The sequence below is a fragment of the Cebus imitator genome, unplaced genomic scaffold, assembly GCF_001604975.1.
Source record: "Cebus imitator isolate Cc_AM_T3 unplaced genomic scaffold, Cebus_imitator-1.0 Scaffold121, whole genome shotgun sequence".
Classification (NCBI taxonomy): Eukaryota; Metazoa; Chordata; class Mammalia; order Primates; family Cebidae; genus Cebus; species Cebus imitator.
In genome coordinates, this window is record NW_016107436.1 from 750,855 (window position 1) to 759,705 (window position 8,851).

The window sequence follows — 8,851 nt, forward strand, 5'->3', positions numbered from 1 at the left end:
TGAGCCACTGCACCCAGCCTAGACTCTTCTCTTTAGCCAGCATTTTGGGAACTAAGCAAGGGAATACAGCTGTTTGTATATAATTTTTCACATAGTATTCTTAATTTCAGTAAGGTGATTTACCTCAGTCCCTCACTATATACCTTGTGTCTTTGAATATAAGGCTGTCCTGGTTCAATTAATCAGAAAATATTTTCTCTCCTACCAGTGTGAGGGAGGTGCGCTTGTTTGGTTGCATGGGAGGTTGGAAGAAGAGTATCTTAGGTATTTATTCTGTATAATTTCAGTTAATTGCAATGTTTCCAACATTTCTTATACCTGCTGTCTGAGATAGCTGGTATCTCCAGTTCCTTAGATTCCTTTGATGGGAACCAGCTAGATTCTTGGTGTCATCCCCCACTGGATAGTTTGGACTCAGCTTTCTCTGTCCTGCTATGTGAAGGTTGCTACTCCTTCATTCCCTTTCTTGCTTTCAAATATTTGTTAATCTTTTTTGTCTACTATCATTTCTTCCATGTCTTTTTGTTATTTTAATTTCACATTTCAGGAGGTTTCTGAGATAAATGGATGTGTGTAACCTGCTATTTTAATTCAGAAGTCCTGAAAGGCCAACATTATTGCCAGTGCTTTTATTTTTTCTGTGATAGGCACTGTGTTCTAAGGCAGCTCATTTCCTCTTTGGGAAGCACTGTTTTTTAGTGTCTGCTTATCTTGAGTGAAAGTCTGTCTCTGTAGGACTATTGATCCTATTTCTGCACCTTAGAGTATTCCAGATAAATCTGTTGCCTTCCACATGGTAACCTTTTGTAGACTTAAACACAGTATTAGAATTTCAGTATTTTTTCTTCTCTAGAGTAGACATAATCTAGTTCCTCTATTTGATCCTCAGAAAATATTGTTTTAAATTTCTTCACTATCCAGGTCATTCATTTCTGAATTAACTGTTCTTAAAGAATGATACCTAGAATTGAGAGCAGTATTCCAGGTAGGATCTAACCAGCACAGACTAGAATAAATTATTATCATTTTCTTTTGAGATATTGTTTGATTAAAAAAAATAATAAACCCAGCACTCCTGGTATGTTCTGTAAAGGGAGAAGTTTCTCAGAATTTTATCTGCTCGAAATTAAAGAAAAAATGTAAAGCTTCTACTACTTCTATATGTAGAGAGAGAAACCTGAAACATACAGTGATTTGGTTTTGTTTTGTTTTTAAATTAGAACAATTGGTACTCCTTTTAAAAAATAATCTGGAGTGTAGGTTGAGAATTAAGATGTTCTGCATAATAACATAACAGGAATTTTTAAACTTTAATTTTGAAATATTTTTAGACTCATCTAGAAGTTGCAAAAATAATACAGAGAGTTCACATGTACTCTTCACCTAGCTTCCCCCAATGACATCTTACATAACCATAGAATAATTATCAAAATCAGAAAACTGACATTGATATAATATTATTTATTAACTAAAATACTGACCTTATTTGGATTTCACTAGGCTTTTGTTTGTTTTTTGAGGTGGCGTCTCACTCTGTCACCCAGGCTGGAGTGCAGTGGTGCAATCTCTGCTCACTGCAACCTCCACCTCCTGGGTCCAAGCGATTCTCCTGCCTCAGCCATCCGAGTAGCTAGGACTACAGGCATGTGTCACCACTCCTGGCTACCACTAATTTTTTTTTTTTTTTTTTTTTTTTTTTTTTTTTTTTTTTTAGTAGAAACGGGGTTTTACCATGTTGGTCAGACCAGTCTTCAACTCCCAACCTCAAGTGATCCACCTGCCTCAGCCTCCCAAGATTTCACCAGTTTTAACCTACAATCCTTAAAAAATGGCTGGGTGCAGTGGCTCACGCCTGTAATCCCAGCACTTTGGGAGGCTGAGGCAGGTGGATCACGAGGCCAGGAGTTCGAGACCAGCCTGACCAACATCGTGAAACCCCGTCTCTACTAAAAATACAAAAATTAACTGGATGTGGTGGCTCACGCCTGTAATCCCAGCTGCTCAGGAGGCTAAGGCAGGAGAATTGCCTAAACCTGGGAGGTGGAGGTAGCAGTGAGCCAAGATCGTACCGCTGCACTCCAGCATAGGAGACAGAGTAAGACTTTGTCTCAAAAAAAAAAAAGTTTGGTGGTGCGGGTATATGTAGTTCTACAGGATTTTGTCACACCTATGAATTCATATGACCATTACCACAATTGGGATATAGAACTTCCAAAGAAACTCCCATGTGCTAACCCTGTACAGTCACACCCCAATCCTAATCCCTGGCAACCACTGATCTGTTCTCCATCACTATATTGTGTCACTTTGAGAATGTTATATAAGTGGAATTATCCAGTATGTGCTTTTAAAACCCAATAGTTTTTCAGCAGTTACCTCATCGCCCCCGTTAAGAAGTCTCCGGTTACTATTATTGCCATCTTTATGCCCATGAATACCCCAAATTTAGCTCTCACTTATAAATGAGAACATGTGGTATTTAGCTTTCTGTTCTTGCATTAATTCACTTAGGATAATGGACTCCAGCTGCACCTGTGTTGCTGCATTGGACCTGATTTTGTTCTTTTTTTTTTATGGCGGTTTAGTATTTCATGGTATGTCCGCCACATTTTCATTATCGAGGCCACATTTGATGTGCATCTCGGTTGATTCCATGTCTTTGCTATTGTGAATAGTGCTGCGATAAGCATGCAAGTGTATGTGTCTTTTTGATAGAATTATTTGTTTTCTTTTGGATATATATCCAGTAATGGGATTCCTGGGACAAATGGTAGTTCTGTTTTAAGTTCTTTGAGAAATCATCAAATTGCTTTCCATAGTGGCTGAGCTAATTTGCATTCTCACCAACAGTGTGTAAGTGTTCCCTTTTCTCCACAGCCTTGCCAACATCTGTTGTTTTCTGACTTTTTAATAATAGCCATTCTGACATCTGACTGATGTGAGATGGAATCTCATTGTGATTTTGATTTACATTTCTCTGATGATTAGTGATGTGGAGCATTTTTTCACGTTTATTGGCCACTTGTTTGTCTTCTTTTGAGAAGTGTCTGTTCATGTCTTTTGCCCATTTGGAAGTGTTTTGTGGTTCTTGTAGAGGTATTTCCCCTCCTTGCTTAGATATATTCCTAGGTTGCTTTCATTGTTGTTGTTTGTTTTGTTTTGTTTTGTTTTGGTGGAGTGGAGGATATGACTCTTATAAATGGGATTGCATTGTTGACTAGTTTGCCCACTTTTTAATTGGACTGCTTACTTAGAGTTGAAGTTAGAGATTTCCTTATTTGTTCTAGATATAAATTCTTTGTCAAATATATGTGATTTGCAAATATTTTCTCCCAATCTGTGGCTGCTTTTCTCATTTTCTTAATGTATTTCACAGAGCAAAATTTTTAATTATGATGAAGTGTAATTTATTAACTTTTTAATGGATTTTACTTTTGGTGTCATATCAAAGAACATTTTCCCTAAATTTAGGTCACACAGAATTTCTCTTTTTTTTTCTAAGAGTCTTATAGTTCAACATTTGATAAAATTATGCATTTGAAGTTTGTTAATTTTAGTATAACTTGTGAGGTTTATGTCAAGGTCTATTTTGTCACCTACAGGAGACCAGTTGTCCCAACATCATTTGTTAAAAGGACTATCCTTGCTTCATTAAATTGCTTTTATACCTTTGTCAAAAGTTAGTTGTCTATACATGTGTGAGTCTATTTTTTTACTCTTTTTCTGTTCTATTCATATATGTGTTTATATGTCTCCCAATGTGACCATTTCACTGTTGTGTCTATGTAATGTCTTTAAAAAGCTAATGTGATTATCCTTATTTTATTCTTTTTTCAAAATTCTTTTAGCTATTCTAATTCCTTTGTCTTTCCATATAGATTTTAGAATCAGCTTGTTCATATGTAAAAATCTGTTAGGATTTTGATAGGAATTGCATTAAACCAACTGCAGGTCAATTTTGAGAGAACTCACATCTTTACTTTGTCAAGTCTCCCAATCCATGAGCATGCTACATCTCTCCAGTATTTAGGTCATTAAGACTTTTTTTTGGCCTGATGCAGTGACTCATGCCTGTAATCCCAGCACTTTGAGAGGCTGAGGTGGGAGGATTGCTTGAGCACAGGAGTTCAAGACCAGTCTCAGCAACACAGTGAGACTCCATCTCTACAAAAAATAGAAAAATTCGCCAGCTGTGGTGGTGCATGCCTATAGTCCCAGCTACTGGGGAGGCTGAGGCGAGGTGATTGAGCCCAGGAGGTCAAGACTATAGTAAGCCATGATTGTACCACTGCATTTTAGCTTGGGTGACAAAGCAAGACCCTGTCTCAAACAACAAAAAAACAAATTTATCAGTATTTTGTAGTTTTTAGCACACAGATCCTGTGCATGTTTTGTTAGATTTATACCCAAGTTTTAAATTTTTTAGTGTTACTGTAAATGGTCTGGGAAATTTTATTACTCATGATATTGTTGGGCCTTCCCACTGTAGTTTTGTATTTTATTAAAACGTATATTTTTGACTGGGTACAGTGGCTTACACCTGTTAATTCCAGCATTTAGGAGGCAGAGGTAGGAGCATTGCTTGAGCCCAGGAGTTCAAGACTAGCCCAGGCAATATAGTGAGACCTTTATCTCTACAAAAAAAATTTTTGTAATGAGCCATGCATGGTGGTGCATGCCTGCAGTCCCAGCTACTCAGGAGGCTGAGGCAAGAGGATTGCTTGAGTCCAAGAGTTTTGAGGCTGCAGTGAGCTATGATCATGCTACTGCACTCCAGCCTGGGTAACAGAACAAGATCCTGTCTCAAACAACAAAACAAAACAAAAACAAATGGGACGTTCACTTCAGCAGCACATACACTAAAATTGGAATGATACAGAGAAGACTATCATGTTCCCTGCACAAGGATGATACTCAAATATTACATCTTATAATTTAAAAAAACAAATGGGGAAACTGAGACTTAGAACAGTCAGGTAATTCATTGCCTAAGGTTACAAAATTAGAAAATGGTAGAGCTAGGATTCAAACCCAGGTGTAGCTTTAGAATCTCTAACATGATCTTAACCACTATACTATGCTGCCCAAAGCAAAGCCATCCTGATATACTCTAGCTGCTCCTGTTTTTTAAGTGTTGGATATATATTGTTGCTCAAAAATGACAATAATTGGTCTAAGACTACTAACTTTATCTTTTATGTTACCCAGATTCAAATTCTTTCAGGTAAAAATGAACCATTTATAACATTAAGATTAATGTAGTTCATCATTGCCTTCTTTTTATCTAAATCAAAGAATTCCCAGGGGGGCTGGCGTGGTGGCTCACACCTGTAATCCCCACACTTTGGGAGACCAAGGCATGAGGATTTAATGAGGCCAGAAGTTCAAGACCAGCCTGAGCAACAGAGTGAGATTCTGTCTTTTTCTTTTGGGGGGGGGGTGGAGGGGGAGAAGACAGAGTCTTGCCCTGTTGCCAGGTGCGAGGCTGGAGTGCAGTGGCACAATCTCGGCTCACTGCAACCTCTGCTTCCCGGGTTCAAGCAATTCTCCTGCCTCAGCCTCCCAAGTAGCTGGGACTACAGGCGTGCGCCACCACACCCAGCTAATTTTTGTATTTTAGTAGAGATGGGGTTTCACCCTGTTGGTCAGGATGGTCTCGATTGCTTGACCTCGTGATCTGCCTGCCTCGGCTGTCCAAAGTGCTGGGATTACAGGCGTAAGCCACTGCACCTGGCCCGAGATCCTATCTTTATAAAAAAATTTAAGAATCAACTGGGTTTGTTGGCGCATACCTGTAGTCGTAGCTACTCCAGAGGCTGAGGTGGGAAGGATCACTTGAGCCCAGGTATTGGACGTTACAGTGGGCCGTGATAGTGCCAGCCTGGGCAACAGAGTGAAACCCTGTCCCTGAAAAAAGCAGGGCTGGGCGCAATGGCTCACGCCTGTAATCCCAGCACTTTGGGAGGCTAAGGTGGGTGGATCACGAAGTCTAAAGATGGAGACCATCCTGGCCAACATGGTGAAACCCCGTCTCTATTAAAAATACAAAAACTAGCTGGGCATGTGGTGCACACCTGTAGTCCAGCTACTCAGGAGGCTGAGGCAGGAGAATTGCTTGAACCTGGGAGCTGAAGGTTGCAGTGAGCCAAGATCACTTCATTGCACACTCCAGCCTGGTGACAGATTGAGACTCTGTCTCAAGAAAATGAAAAGAAAACCCAAGAAACAAAAAGTATTACCAGGATATGCAACTGTGAGAGAATGAGAATAAATACACAACATGCACGCACACACACACACGCATACACATGCATGCACACACACACACACACACACACACACACACACACACACACTCTAAATCTTTCATTATCCCTAATAGTTACAAACTGATTTTATTTCTGTTTAAGATTACTCAGAAACATTTATTGGACTTTTAATTTATGTTAAGGAATTGTTTAAAAGACCTTCAGAAATTCTGTTAAAATCATGAGACAATTATTTTTTTTTTAGATGGAGTCTTGCACTGTCACCCAGGCTGGGTTCAGTGGCACCATCTCCGCTCACTGTAACCTCTGTCTCCTGGGTTCAAGCAATTCTCCTGCCTAAGCCTCCCAAGTAGCTGGGATTATAGGTGCCCGCTACCACATCCTGCTATTTTTTTGTATTTTTAGGGGGTTTCACTATGTTGGCCGGGCTGGTCTTGAACTCCTTACCTTGTGATCCACCTGTCTTGGCCTCCCAAAGTGCCAGGATTGCAGACATGAGCCACTGCGCCCAACCGATGAAGCTTTTATTTATTTATTTATTTATTTATTTTTTATTTTTTTTTTTTGGGACGGAGTTTCGCTCTTGTTACCCAGGCTGGAGTGCAATGGCGCGATCTCGGCTCACTGCAACCTCCGCCTCCTGGGTTCAGGCAATTCTCCTGCCTCAGCCTCCTGAGTAGCTGGGATTACAGGCACACGCCACCATGCCCAGCTAATTTTTTGTATTTTTAGTAGAGACGGGGTTTCACCGTGTTGACCAGGATGGTCTCGATCTCTTGACCTCCTGATCCACCCGCCTTGGCCTCCCAAAGTGCTGGGATTACAGGCTTGAGCCACCGCGCCCGGCCAAGCTTTTATAAATTATATGTGCTACACATTTGCTAATTTAGACAATGTAGTGTGCTGCATATAAAAGTTGGCAGCATTTGAGAAGCTAGTCTTGACTCTGCCTTGTCTCCAGCCAGGACTCCTAGACTGTCCCAGAGAAGGTGATGATCACTGACAATAACATGTTAATAAATCTTTGAAGCCATTCAGTTAAGAGAGTCCTGTAGAATCTACACATAGATCTTATACCTTTCACAAAAATTAACTTAAAATGGATCATATACATGAATGTACAATGCATAACTTATAAGATTTCTAGAAGATAACATAGGAGAAATCTAGTGACCTTTAATTTGGCCATGAATTGTAGAAACAACTCAAAGAGCATGATTAATGGAAGAAAAACATTGATAAAATTGACTTTAAAGTTGTGTTCTAGGAAAGACACAGGAAAGGGAGTGAAGATAAGTCACAAACTGGGAGACAAATTCTTTTTTTTTCCTGAGGTGGAGTCTTGTTCTGTTGCCCAGACTGGAGTGCAGTGCAGTTGCTCAATCTTGACTACAGCCTCCAGCTCCCAGGTTCAAGCAATTTTTCTGCCTCAGCCTCCTGAGTAGTTGGGATTAGAGGTGCATGCCACTGAGACCAGCTAATTTTTTTTTTTTTTTTTTTTTTTTTTGAGATGGAGTCTCCCTCTGTTGCCCAGGCAGGAATGCAGTGGCACAATCTCAGCTCACTACAACCTCCGCTTCCTGGGTTCAAGGGATTCTCTCCTGCCTAAGCTTCCTGAGTAGCCGGGACTACAGGTGCGTGCCACTACACCTGGGTAATTTTTGTATTTTTTTTTAGTAGAGACAGGGTTTCACCATATTGGCCAGGCTGGTCTTAGACTCCTGACCTCGTGATCCACCCTCCTCAGCCTCCTGAAGTGCTGGGATTATAGGCATGAACCATTGTGCCTGGCCAATTTTTGTAGTTTTAATAGAGATAGAGTTTCCTATGTTGGCTAGGCTGGTCTCAAACTCCTGACCTTAACTGATCCACTCACCTCGGCCTCCCAAAGTGTTGGGACTACAGGTGTTAGCCACCATTCCCGCACCGAGAAAAACAAATTCTAATAGAGCGCCATCCTACAGTGTACCTGACTGGAACTCTTCAAAACTGTCAAGATCCTCAAAAAGAAAAAGTCTGAGGAAAAAAATCACAGCTGAGAGATATCTAAGGAGATTTGACAATTAAATGTAATACAGTGGCATCCTGAATGGGTATTGGAACAGAAAAAGGACGTTAGGTAGAAACTAAGGAAATCAAACTATGAACCAGTTAATAACTTTTCAGTATTCGTTCATTAACTGTAATAAGTGAGCCATACTAATATAAGCTGTTAATAATAAGGGAAAATGGAAAATGTGTGTGCATTGAGAGGTATATGAAAATGCTATGCTATCTGCTCAATTTGTAAATCAAAAACTGTTGGCTGGACACGATGGCTCACGCCTATACTACTAGGACTTTGGGAGACCGAGGCAGTGGAACACTTGAGGTCAGGAGTTTGAGACCAGCCTGACCAACATGGTGAAACCTCGTCTCTACTCAAAATACAAAATTAGCCAGGCGTGGTGGTATGTGCCTGTAATCCCAGCTACTTGGGAGTGAACCTGGGAGGCGGAGATTGCAGTGAGCCAAGATCATGCCATTGCATCCAACCTGGGCAAAAGGAACAAAAACTCTGTTTAAAAAAAAAAAATTTAGAA

General features: G+C 40.3%; 1 protein-coding gene and 1 pseudogene across 1 annotated transcript in view; both read left to right on the forward strand.

The window, feature by feature from the left end:
* Window positions 1–8,851, forward strand: part of PPM1E (protein phosphatase, Mg2+/Mn2+ dependent 1E) — a 266,871-nt gene that overhangs the window by 99,053 nt on the left and 158,967 nt on the right. The gene's annotated exons all lie outside the window — the stretch shown is intronic.
* LOC119472873 lies at window positions 4,838–4,938 on the forward strand (annotated as a pseudogene).